At 41.3% G+C, this 13,333-nt stretch overlaps 1 long non-coding RNA gene and 1 other non-coding gene across 2 annotated transcripts in view; both read left to right on the top strand.

The window, feature by feature from the left end:
• Positions 1-13,333, top strand: part of LOC142601433 (uncharacterized) — a 480,670-nt gene that overhangs the window by 94,885 nt on the left and 372,452 nt on the right. The window lies entirely within an intron of this gene.
• Positions 9,490-9,561, top strand: TRNAE-CUC (transfer RNA glutamic acid (anticodon CUC)). The gene has a single exon. It is a non-coding gene; the product is annotated as a tRNA-Glu (tRNA).

The raw sequence follows: 13,333 nt of genomic DNA, 5'->3' as shown, positions 1-13,333 counted from the left end.
TCAAAGCTTTTTCTTTATAACAACCAATAAATGGTCCCACTGATGCACCAAATTTGCCCTTCACGAACTTTCAAGTTTCTGATTTAGGTTTATGCAAAAGTGTTGAGACTCCCACTAATGTGAGAGAATAACAAGTCATTTTGCTGCTATCAACTGTAGGAAATTATTTATGTTGCTATTATCTGGGAGATAGAGCATATTGCCAAGGTTAAATGCTGAAGCATGGAGTTATTGCAGAGGGCATTACTAACTTGCTTTTTGAATGTAAATCTTTCATCTGGGCAGGGTGAATTACTGTGCAGGTTTTAACTCTCATTTATTTCAAAACACCTTGAATGTATGTAAGCATTCTGTGGTACTTGCCTTCATTTTCCCTTTCTATTCCTCATTCTTAGGTGTTTGCACTGTGCTATATTCTCAATCAAGACTTCTGCTTGCTTCCAGAAAACTTTTATTCAGCAATTTTCATTTCATAGAACTGCTTGGATATCTGAAACTGAGCACACAGATGTTCGTGTTGGCAGCCCAAACAACCGAGGGATACATGGGAATGAAAGAAAAAGGAATTCCTACTTCAGTGCATAGTATAGTGATGGTCTTGCTTTATACTGCAGCTGCTTTTTTGCTCCATGAACAGGGATTAGGGGCCTGAAGTAATTATGACCCTACTTGCACATTACTTCATCAACTTTTATGGCCTCTCTATTCCGTGACTGTATTCAGACAACAAACCTATAGTCTACTACTGGTATTTCCTGCACATAAGCAACATTCCTGATTCTATATAACGTACATAGTACTTTCCCTTCCACCAAACCTTGCTTAGTCCTATTCCAAAGCATTATCCTAAACACAAGTAATGTGAACTACTGAGGTTTTCACTGTGCTAATTTGATCCTAGAGAATATGTAACTGTGACTTTTGAATTAGCCTCTATAATTTTGGTATACTAATAGCTACACCAATTTTGAAACCAGAGAAGAAAAATGTAGATAAAGGCAAGTTAAGAAAGCAAGCAGATAAATGAAAAAAATCAAGCTGGGTTATTAGAGGTTTGATATTATAATTTTAAAGAGTTTCAAAATCTTCATTTCATGAAGGAAAATGGCGATGAAAGAGTCTGATGGTGTTGAAGTTTGAGGGGAAAAAAATATCTGGTAGATGTTTGATAACCTGTCCTAAAATATACTTACGCAGAGTGATCAAGAGTGGTAGTTTTGCATGAGATGCATTAAAACTCAGGGTAAAATGTAGAGCGAATGAACTCTGAGGAGAAAAACAGGAAAAGTAACGTGGCCTTTACTTTTGAGTGATGAAGTAGAAGAAATTCACACCAAACTCACAGCTTCTCCCAAACAACAGAAATGAATGCAAGTATCTAAGCGATAGGATTACTTTAAATGGGTCCTTCTAACCTGCTAAGTATGTACACTACAAAGCTTTACGGAGTTCTTCTCTCAATTAAAGCTCAAGGAGTAGACTGTCAGCAGCATATCACTTTCTGACATGTTGTTGTTACTGGGTTTAATTGATAGATATCTGTCAATAAGTTAATTCCAACGACACTTTCCACAATGTCTCTAGCAAGAGTGTGAGTTTCCTGTCAACAGTGTAACTGCAGAAATGGCACATACTTGTTAATTCTGACAGCACTGCACATGCCAGGAATATCTGAAACATATGATCCCATCTGGTCCCCCCAGTTAAGCAGGAATGGGATAAGACAATACTTTGATGACAGACTTTTATAAAGAATTTAGAGCCTTCAACGCAGTGGTGCGAGCTGCTTAAATGATATTCTTTTTTTGGCGTCAGTAACAGATGTGCATTGAAATAGCAGGGCTTATTCTGCCCGGTCAATGTGTGCACAAAATATGCCTCTGCAATCTTGTTTCCGTGACACAATGATGGTGACACCCTCATTTTTTTAATCTCCACCCTCTTTGCAGCATGCAAAAGCACTGTGATTTTTCAACTAAAATGGACAGCAATCACAAGAAATTTGTGCAGAAGCACAAATTTTCTCACACAGGCTGCCTCTCAGGTCCTTTGCTCTTCATCTAGTAACCAACACATGGTCATGTCCTGGGTGATCATGAGAACCGCATGACTGTCTTCTTATTGCTTCAATACCTGTTTATTGCCAACATGCTTAGCAACAAAATGTACTGATTTGCTAGGCTTTTAATCATGCTCTTTTCGGAAACAGAAAGGAATAACACCTTCAGTTTGAGGTGAGCTAGCTTTTGGTTGCTATGACTTCCCTACCTATAACTGCTTAACATTTCCTTCCTAGATGGGTTTAAATGTTGAATTTAAGATTGAGCCAGTGGAGCTGAGGCTACACAGCACCTTGTGGAAGCAGACTAATAGTATCTGATATTTAATCATACATTGTAATCATATGGTTATACAAATCCTCCCAGGGTTCCTCTCATCCCAATGTGATAGAAGGGAGGCTGCTGCAGGTCCATGTTCCATATGTGCCAGCAGTGAGGTTGAGCATGTATTCACAGCTGGTGCATGTACACAAACGCACACAGTGCAAACATGGCCAAACATACAGATCGGCACAGAGAGAGAGGTCAGTGCCTTTATCCGCGCCCACATAAACACCCACAGCACTTACAGACAGCCTCCTCCCAGGGTGACAGGGATTAGAGTCAGGATATATGCACGCCCTCACTCTTGATTCACAAGCACACTCATATCTGTGGGTTCCTTCAATACCGACACAGACTTAAAACCCATTCAATATCCGTGGCCCATTCCCACACACCAACTGAGGCTTTGAGTGTTTCCCTATCTGGATGTCTTCCTACTCACCAGCTGGTCCAACCTGAAGTTCATGAGCAGTTTGCACACACAGGCTCAGGGGGTCACCCACACAGAAAACAGAATGAGTTTAACAAGAAGTTACAACAGGCTGTGGTAATCAACCACCAGATTTTCCAGACTTTTGCTTACTTGCCCTTTTTATCCCCTTTTTTCTCCCTAACCCAACTTGATCCTTCCCTTCTCCTCCTTTTGACACTTCCCTTAAATGTTTTGCACATTTCCATTGTCTGCTGAAGACACTCCATAGTTTTATACCATCTTCAAATTCTCTCTGCTCTGCCTCAAAATCCTCTTCTGCCAGCATCCCCAAATACATCTTATACCCCTTTGGAAAATAATCCTCCTTAGTTTGTATGTAATTTCAGGAAGAAAGCTTCTTTTCTTGCGTCATCTTGGCACGTGGGACAAGGGGCAATGATCTAATCATTCTGCCTCGACAATTTAAGACCAGCTGACGTGGTGTGCTCCATATTCACTGATCAGGTTACTTGTGATCAGGTACCTTGGCCTGTCATAGTTCCTTGGATACTTGCTGAGTCTTTGTTTTCACTGTGCTTGGCTTTTTAATCACATCACCTGTGGTGGGTTGACCCTGGCTGGGGGCCAGGTGCCCACCAGAGCCGCTCTATCACTCCCCTCCTTCTCTAGACAGGGGAGAAAAAGTACAACAAAAAGCTTGTGGGTTGAGATAAAGACAGGGAGAGATCATTCACTAATTATCATCATGAGCAAAACAGACTGAACTTAGAGAGGGAATTCATCTCATTTATTACTAAGCAAAACAGAGTAGAGGAATGAGAAATAAAATCAAGTCTTAAAACACCTCCCCCCACCCCTCCCATCTTCCCGGGCTCAACTTCACTCCCAGCTTCAACCTCCGCCCCCCTCAGCGGCACAGGGGGACGGGGAATGGGGGTTACGGTCAGTTCAGTGCACATTGTTTCTGCTGCTTCTTTGTCCTCAAGGGGAGGACTCCTCTCATCGTTCCCCTGCTCCAGCATGGAGTCTCTCCCACAAGAGAGAGTCCTTCACAAACTGTTCCAACGTGAGTCTCTCCCATGGGCTACAATCCTTCACGAACTGCTCCAGCGTGGGTCTCTCCCACAGGGTGCAGACCTTCAGGAGCAGACTGCTCCAGCGTAGGTCCCCCACAGGGTCACAAGTCCTGCCAGCAAACCTGCTCTGGCATGGGCTCCTCTCTCCACGGGTCCACAGGTCCTGCGAGGAACTTGCTCCAGCGCGGGCTTCCCACAGGTCACAGCCTCCTTCAGGTGCCTCCACCTGCTCCGGCGTGGGTTCCTCCACGGGCTGCAGGTGGAATCTCTACACCCCCTCATCCTTCCTCCACGGGCTGCAGGGGGACAGACAGCCTGCCTCACCATGGTCTTCACCACGGGCTGCAGGGGGATCTCTGCTCCGGTGCCTGGAGCACCTCCTGCCCCTCCTTCTGCACTGACCTTGGTGTCTGCAGAGTTTCTTACATCTTCTCACTCCTCTCTCTGGCTGCAAAAGCTCTCTCTAACTTGGTTTTTTTTTCCCCTTCTTAAATATGTTATCACAGAGGCATTGATTGGCTTGGCCTTGGCCAGCAGCGGGTCCCTTTTGGAGCCGGCTGGCATTGGCTCTATCAGACACAGGGGAAGCTTCTAGCAGCTTCTCACAGAAGCCACCCCTGTAGCTCCCCCGCTACCAAAACCTTGCTACACAAACCCAACACATCACCTAATAAAAACAAGTGGTCTCATCTGTCATCACTGTGCTGATTTTGGCTGGGATAGAGTTAAATTTCTCCATAGCAGGTAGCATGGGGCTATGTTTTGGATTTGTGCTGAAAACAGTGTTGATATCACAGGGATGTTTTCGTTACTGCCGAGCAGTGCTTACACAGAGCCAAGGCCTTTTCTGCTCCTCACACCACCCCACCAGCAAGTAGGCTGGGGGTGCACAAGGAGTTGGGAGGGGACACAGGCGGGACAGCTTACCCCAACTGACAAAGAGGTATTCCATACCGTATGACGTCATACTCATCATATAAAGCTGAAAGAAAAGGAAGGATGGGACATTTGGAGTGATGGCCTTTGTCTTTCCAAGTAACCATTACGCGTGACAGAGCCCTGCTTTCCTGGAGATGGCTGAACACCTGCCTGCCCATGGGCAGTGCTGAATGAATTCCTTATTTTGCTTTGCTTGTGTGCACTACTTTTGCTTTACTTATTAAACTGCCTTTATCTCAACCCACGAGTTTTCTCAATTTTACCCTTTTGATTCTCTCCCCCATCCCAGTGTGGGGGGAGTGAGCAAGTGGCTGTGCGGTGCTTGCTTGCCAGCTGGGGATAACCATGACAATCATGCAAATATCATGAAATACACAATATATAAATTTTATTCTTACAAGGAATTAAAATAAACTGTTATAAACATGAGGAGCATTCTGTTTACTACTTTTCATGCACAATTTTCCAAGAACTCTTTGTCTTAAAATGTTGAAGACATTTTGAAAATCTTACCCATGTAAAAGTTTCTGTCAGTGTAGAAAGATATTCTGATGATCATTATTTCTGTTCCTGGCCTCTTCAAAAACTTCAGATATAGCAATTAGTAAATTCATGCATTTTCAGTTATGACTTTAAATTGTATTAGTCTTATTTATCAATACAATCTCCTATATGAATTATTTCTTTTTCTAATCACAATACACATAAAATACATCTATGTCTGTAAAATACATATATCTTCTCTGCATTAAAGAAGATAGAATGATAGAATCAAAATGAAATGCTTCTGAAAAAAAAAAACCCTAAAAAAATTGCTCATACTTCTTCCAAATTTTTCATAACTCTGCTGAAATACAATACAAATACAAGGCTGTGAATGCACAAGTTCAACCTATAAAGCGTGGAATAATGTATGAACTGAGAAAGTCAAAGAGATGATAGCAGCACAAATGATTGCCGTATATCAAACCAGTACTCTTCTTGGGAGTACTGTCCATCATCTTGAAGCTCTCCTTCTCTTGCACACTAATTATGCAATAACAACAAATTTTTGCTAGGATGGGAAGGCCACCTTATTTTATCTTGCAAGCCTGACAAATCAGTCAACCTGTTTTTAAGAAAGTCTTCATTCAAAAATCCTTTGGCACATGGGTTTTTAATTTATGCAGTGCTTCAGGATTCAGAGACAGAAAAAAGACTGCAGTGCGATCCCTAGTGAATAACTGAGATGCTCACATGCATTTAGGTCAATGAAAGCTCTGTAGAATTTACGCTGGCATAAACAAAGTTGACTAAATTTAGCTGAATCATCACTTCATTTGGTATCCCTTTTTATTCCTCCATCAGATAGGAATGAACACAAGCATTTAAAAACCAATTTCCTTCTTTTCATAGACAGATCTTTTGAATTTCATGCTTAATATTTTTGTCTGATACAACTGTTGTGGTTTCCACCGGATAGGGACAGTCTTTAGAGGGTCGGGGAAAAAAAAGAGAAATTATAGCAACATTCTTCTTAAAAAGAAAAAAAATTTTCTACTAGGTGATATCTAAACGATGTCCTTTACACTCAGATTCAGCATCAGACTTCAACGGCAGAATTCAGCTCAAAGTTAAAATGTCTAAATTTTGTTCTGTATGTATAGGTACCTTTAGGTATGCCACATATCTAAATCCCCATGGAGTCAATAACAGATAATTACTACAATCAGTGTACCTTAGAACTCTGCTAGAAGTTGACCCTAAAGTAAATACCTAGGTATTTGATTAGTTGCCCACCTGTAGGCACTTAATTCTAGGTGACATTCCCTAGAACCACCAAGACATCCTTGTCAGGCTGGTGGATCAAGTGCAGGATACTTGTACCCTTTGGGATCAGCAACTGAAAGACGGAGAGTATGCCTTAGAGTATCTCAAATCCCACTGAACATTTATGTGAACAAAGCCTCAGATCTCTTTTAAGTGCGATGGTTACCATGCCTGTAGACAGTGATGTGTGGATAGCTACATTTTGCTCTCCGATTTCTGAATTGAATCCTCCACTGATTACAGTGAGTATTGCAGCGAGTTCTTCCCACAGGACTTTATAGAAAGTGGTCTGGTCATATGGCATACATTTATTTTTGGTATCTTGGACTGTGTGCAGATGACAGAGTTCGATATAATCACCATCACATCCTGGCTGTGAAACTGGATTCACAAAGTTATCCTGAGGTTTTCAGCTGCCATTTTAGACTCCTGTATCCATAATGTAGAAGCACAAAATCCTTTTCAGCTACTGTTCAGTTCTAGAAGCAGCAGAAGGTCTCCAGTTTTTTTCCAAACTATTAGACAGAAGTCGTATAACACCTTGCTTTTGATGGTGTACGTCAGTTTCATGCCTACCTCTTCAAAACTACAAACAGTATTTTTTTCTGCCCAAACCTGCTGACAGACTCAGTGCAGAAAGGTTCTCAGGGCATCCATAGCTAAGAGGCTCCACACACACGACTGCACTGAAGCTGACCTAGTTTGTCCACCATACTCAATGACTGAAACACCCATCAAGAAAGTTAGAGATCCTGCTTCATTCCTGTCTCGACCCTGCTGGGATTCCAACCCCCATCCCACGTCTCTTGAGAGATCACTAATCACTGCTTCCTCTGGCAGCACTAAGGAAGATACTTAAACCCCAGCGCTTCTCTTGCTACGTATCTTTTGAACCCTGTTGAGATGGTTCCCTACGCCCCGTACTGGGTTTGTGGGCTCTGTTCTTAGATGCCTCTCCCCTCACAGATTCTGTAAAGCAGCGAGGTTTTGCAGTAGTCACTGTTGCACTGTATAAATCTCTTTTCTTGTACCTGCCTGAAGGTTTCTTTCGTAGCGAGATCAATTGCATAGTTTAGTTTGGTTTTGTATTCTTATGTCACAGAAATTAAACACTGGAGAAGCCATTTAGCATCATTTTCCCTCCCCAGATTAGTGCACTGTTATTCCCTGTTGAGCTCTTCACACTGTAATTCCAGCTATAAACTATGCTTTAATATTCTTTTTAGTCCTTAAATCCTAAGGAAACTTCTAATGAACTATGTATACTTGTTTGCATAACTTGGAAGTATGCCTGTGGTTTTACATAAAGGATGCACAGGAAGTGGAATAGATGGGGTTTTCCTAAGAGTGTTAGCTTCTTTCCAAAATGAAACTAGTTTTAATTCTCCACCGATCAATGATTGACATACCTTGAGTTTTAGTCTGTAATACTTTTTGCCTTTTTTTCCTCTTGCAGTCCAATGCTTGGTAGAATGATTCTAAAAATTTATGAACAAGCTATTCCTGTATTCAGAAGCAGTTTCTCAAGCCAAAAATAGGTTTTTATCTATGCCATAATGTAGAAAAGAGAGAAAGAACTTAAATTGCTCAGTGCGTGAATGATCTATTGGTGACCTTTGTAATATACTAATGGTTACACATTTATCAAACTCGGACTAAATTACCAAAATACATCTCAAATAAATCTGTAGGGGGTTCGTGTTACATGCAAAGTCTTTCTAATTTTCCTTAATCAGCGTGCAAGAAACAGATAAATTGCTCTGTTTGAGAGAATATATTCAATGACTGGTAGAACTCATTCGGGAAGAGAGCATGTTGACTGATAGGAGGGAGGGAAAACATTGTTTATCTATTTTTTACAATCCTCACTGCCATAATCCTTCTTAAGAGTCAGAAGGGAAGAGAATAATGTTGACTGTTCACTGTCACAAACGTACGTGGAAAGAAAATCAAGAATTGCATATGGCTCCTGTATTGACTCGTCACGAGTCTCTATTGCAAATACTGATATATTTGTAAAGGCACAAAGAGATTGAAAAGGTTCCTCTGAGAGGCTTAGCACTTGAGTTATGATAGGTGAAACACTCCAAAGAAGACAGCTCCTCTAGATCCCTACAGATTCCGTATGAAGGGCTGGAATGATCTCTCAAAAAAACCCAAGAGCTAGCTTGATCCAGCTGCCACTGAAATATGTCAGGATGCCCAGTATACATTGGGTCTTAATTGCAGCTGGGTTTAGCTTTGCTTTCGAAACAGAAATGCAGGCAAACCACAGATAAAATAAAATTAAAAACCCAATAAAAATAAATGCTAACACCACGAAATAAAGAATCATGTTAAGACCCATTGAGCATCATGAGTACTCCAGCAGCATTATGGTGTTCCTTTGCCTGAACAAAGGCATTCAGTACAATTTCATCTCCTGGAGTTCTGAAAGGATTTTGCCAGGCCCCTCCGGGCCCCTTCTAGTCTGGCAGAGGTGATGCACGTCGCGTTAGGTGCCTATTTTTACACCAATTAAATCATCCCCAAGGGTAAGATTAATTTAGTGTGCCTCTGGGCATTTAAACATTAGAGAACTAGTCAAACCCGGTCACCTAGGCAGCAGCTGGTAGAGAAACAGGGATCTCAGGTGGGCGCCTCATACCGTCTGAAGACACGTATTTTAGAAAGGTGGGAAGAATTCCCTTTCTCTCTGCAGGCACTATGGAAGGAACTCAAAGGCCTAAATGTGAGAAATTTTCGATAGCAAAGTTTAGGTGAGATCAGTCTGTCCCGGAGAGACTGATAAACCAGGAGCCTCGCCTAGTCTAGCCTGGTCTAACCTGTTCCAAGGTGAGACTTGTGTTCCCTGGTGGTCTAGTGGTTAGGATTCGGCGCTCTCACCGCCGCGGCCCGGGTTCGATTCCCGGCCAGGGAAACAACAGGCCTGAAGAATGTGCAATAGGACACATCCCATCAGTATCCAATTCTCATTATTGAAAACCCTTCTCACCAACACTTACAACTTAAATTGCAGACTTAAACCATCTTTATACACAACATACAGATCTATAGTAACTCCTGTCCCCTGTCCTTTAACAGACAGATATTGCTCTCCTGTTCCATGGGCTTCCTCCACTTCTCCAGATGTTCACAAACAGGCCGTGACTTCCATGACTTGGGCCCTGTCTGTCAAGACAGGTGGTGGTCAGGACAGGAGAAGCAGTGTTTCATTGCTGGGCACCAACACCATCTCGGTGGTTTAGGGTCATCGCTGCTACACCCAGCTCCTTGAGCAAAGACAATCCCGTGAATGGGTTTGACTTTTCAAAAGGGAGGAGCAACCCACACCACCTTCCCCAGCTACTTCGCGGTGTGCGCTTCTGCTGCTCTTGGCTGGGATAGAGTTAATTTACCAGTAGCTGGTATGGGGCTGTGGTTTGGATTTGTGCTGAAAACAGTGTTGATATCACAGGGATGTTTTAGTTCCTGCTGAGCAGCGCTGACACAGAGCCAAGGCCTTTTCTGCTCCTCACACCACCCCACCAGCGAGTAGGCTGGGGGTGCACAAGGAGTTGGGAGGGGACACAGCCAGGACAGCTGACCCCAACTGACCAAAGGGGTATTCCATACCATATGATGTCATACTCAGCATTTAAAGCTGAGGGAAGAAGGAAGTGGGGGGACATTTGTAGTGATGCCGTTTGTCTTCCCAAGTCACCGTTAGGCGTGATGGAGCCCTGCTTTCCTGGAGATGGCTGAACACCTGCCTGCCCATGGGCAGTGGTGAATGAATTCTTTGTTTTGCTTTGCTTGTGCAGGTGGCTTTTGCTTTATGTATTAAATTGTCTATCTCAACCCACAAGTTTTCTCACTTTCCCTCTTCTGATTCTCTCCCCCATCCCACCTGGCAGGACTACGTGGTGCTTATTTGCCAGCTGGGGTTAAACCATGACAGCACTATGGGGAACTTACCTTGTCCCACACTACGCAGGGCAGGAGTGGGATGGTTAACAGATCCTCTGATGTTAACCAGCTAAGTGGCTTCTTCTAAATTTATATCCCAGTGCTTCTACGCTCCATTGCCCAATGTTTTCAATACAGTTTTTAAGAGTCCATTATATTTCACATTTTTTCCAGAGGCTTGTGGATGATAGGGGATGTGATACACCCACTGAATGCCGTGTTTCTTGGCCCAGGGGGTTATGAGGTTACTTTGGAAATGAGTCCCATTGTCTGACTCAATTCTTTCTGGGGTACCATGTCACCACCAATTTGCCTTTTAAGGCCTAAGACGGTGCTTTGGGCAATGGCATAGTTTACAGGATATATTTTCAGCCACCTGGTAGTTGCTTCCACCATGGTGAGTCTATAGCGCTTGCCTTGATGTGTTCTTGACAGTGGTTCAATATAGACTATTTGCCAAACCTCACCATATCTAAAACCCAGCAACCACCCTCTGTTCCAGGGAGACTTTACTTGTGTGGCTCACTTGATTGCATCACCTGTTTCACATTCATGGGTGACCTGTGTGTTGGTGTCCATGGTCAGGTCCGCCCCTTGATCACAAGCCCAGATGTATGTTGCATCTCTCCCTAAATGTTCTGATGTTTTGTGGGCCTATTGATCTACAAATTTGAAACATTTCATGCTTGTTCATTTGAGATAACTAGTCTTCTTTCTTTTTAGGTTTTTGTCTGTATATTGTATATAGCGACTGAGGGAGGAGCTGCACTGTCCACAAATATTTGAGCTTTCCATCATCACTCCAAATTCCATAGTTTCTCCACTTCTGTGAGTCAATCTAAAGTCAGTCTCAACAGCAAGAGTAGCACTTAACATTACTACTTGTCTTCTATTGCTATTTTAAGCCACTATACAATCTATTTGGAAAACTTTTGCACACATGGAATAACAAATCTAATGTGAACATTCTGCTGTCTGCATTACTAAAAAATTCTGTCCTTTTTTTTTGTAGTTGTCCATTATCCTTCTGTAAAGTGCTCTGTTGAAGAGCATCAAAATAAGCCCAGTTAATGATGACTAGTAATTTATTCTCAAGTGTTCTACAAGAGTCAAAATACATAATCCTCCTCCTCTGAAATGTCTTACTTATAATTTTTGTTTCTTTTCTTCAGTTTCTTCCACTGTAGACAATCATCTGGCTAAAAATTCTTTGATACTGTCAATAAAGCTGTGCTCTGACAGTAATTGCAGTTTGGCAAGTATTTTTTCTTCAGCAGTTAGACAATTAAAACCACTATAGTTACTACTTTCTCTTCTTTTCAATCATTGTTTCAGAAATGGTGTAGTCATATTTTGGTCACCTTTAGAAGTTTTTTACACTTTATTAATAGCGGGTGATTTCAGCTTCTTAGCAGCATTTGCAGTTTTCTTGGTAGTGCATAATTCTTTGAAGATAAAAAGATTTGGGGAGCAATGTAATATATATAAAGATAATCCTGATCTATTCAGAATCACTTGAAAAAATACCTATTTTATGCATTAATTGTCAGTATAAGTATATTTTCCTATTCCTTTTTAATGGTAATGATCATTTGCTTTGCTACCTATGAAGGTTTTCATGTTTCTGTTACTTTAATATTAAACTTTTCAGGTTGGATCTTCTGATTCATTAATTTTGTGACTCTATTTCCCTTAACTATTGTATCTGTGTTTTCTGCACTGAGCTTGAGTCCATTTTTTGTCTCCATTATTTTTCACATGCCTGAATTATATTTTCCAGGAACCTTATATTTTGTCAGGTTTCAAACTTTTTCCCTCTGTTGAATATTTATCTAATGAATTGGTAAGTTTAAATTTCTTCTCTTCTTGCTAAAATCAAATTTCTCTGCTGGAGCGTATGATGTAATTATGATTGTCTGCTATCAAAAATGGCCACTCTATGTCACTCACTTCACATAACTATACATCTTTTGGTTGTCACATCCATCTTCTCTATTCTCAGTAGACTCATTCTTCTTTGCTGCGTTTCCCTTGGACTACCTCTTTTACATTTTTATGAGCACATTTGTGAGGGCATTCAGTCCCTAGAACAGTGAATTTACCCTATTTTTATGATGTAAATAAGCATTTTATAAAACCTTCAATGTGCAGAGGAGTTAATTATTGTATTTTATAGGATCTACTTATTATTCAAAGCTTATTCATATGCATTATGTTTGTAAGAAATCAAATATGCTGACTAGGCCATTTTTCTGGTACATTATAACAAACAAGGCATATAAAATGTTTTTTACAAGCAGCAGTCTATGTTAACTCACTATCTGAAAGTCGGCTTCTTTTTTAACACTTTAAGGTAAAATTTGAAGCTACCCATTGCTTTGTTCCAAGTTTTCCACACTAATAATAAGGCAAAGTTTATGTAATAAGAGCTCATAGAGTTCATAGAGAAACCACAAAGTATTTCATTAAGATAGCATATCAGAAGGTAAACCAGCTGTTAAGGGATGGCTCTGGAGCTGATCCCAAAAAGCAGAAGACTGAAAAAGATCAAGGCAATTATGAAACTATGTGGTTCACTAGTCAAGACATTTCACCAACAGCTTGTAAGCCTAATAAAATGCATATGGAGTTACACGGTCAGGTGTAAATTTATCACAGTTCACCTGACATGACTTTTTTGAGCCACTCTGTGGAGCCAAAATATTCAAAACCTACATATAAACACCTACATCACAGTAGATGCT

Source organism: Balearica regulorum, chromosome 3 (genome assembly GCF_011004875.1).
Source record: "Balearica regulorum gibbericeps isolate bBalReg1 chromosome 3, bBalReg1.pri, whole genome shotgun sequence".
Lineage (NCBI taxonomy): Eukaryota > Metazoa > Chordata > Aves > Gruiformes > Gruidae > Balearica > Balearica regulorum.
The sequence above is the reverse complement of the archived record's forward strand: the minus strand, read 5'-3'. Positions and strand labels throughout refer to the sequence as shown.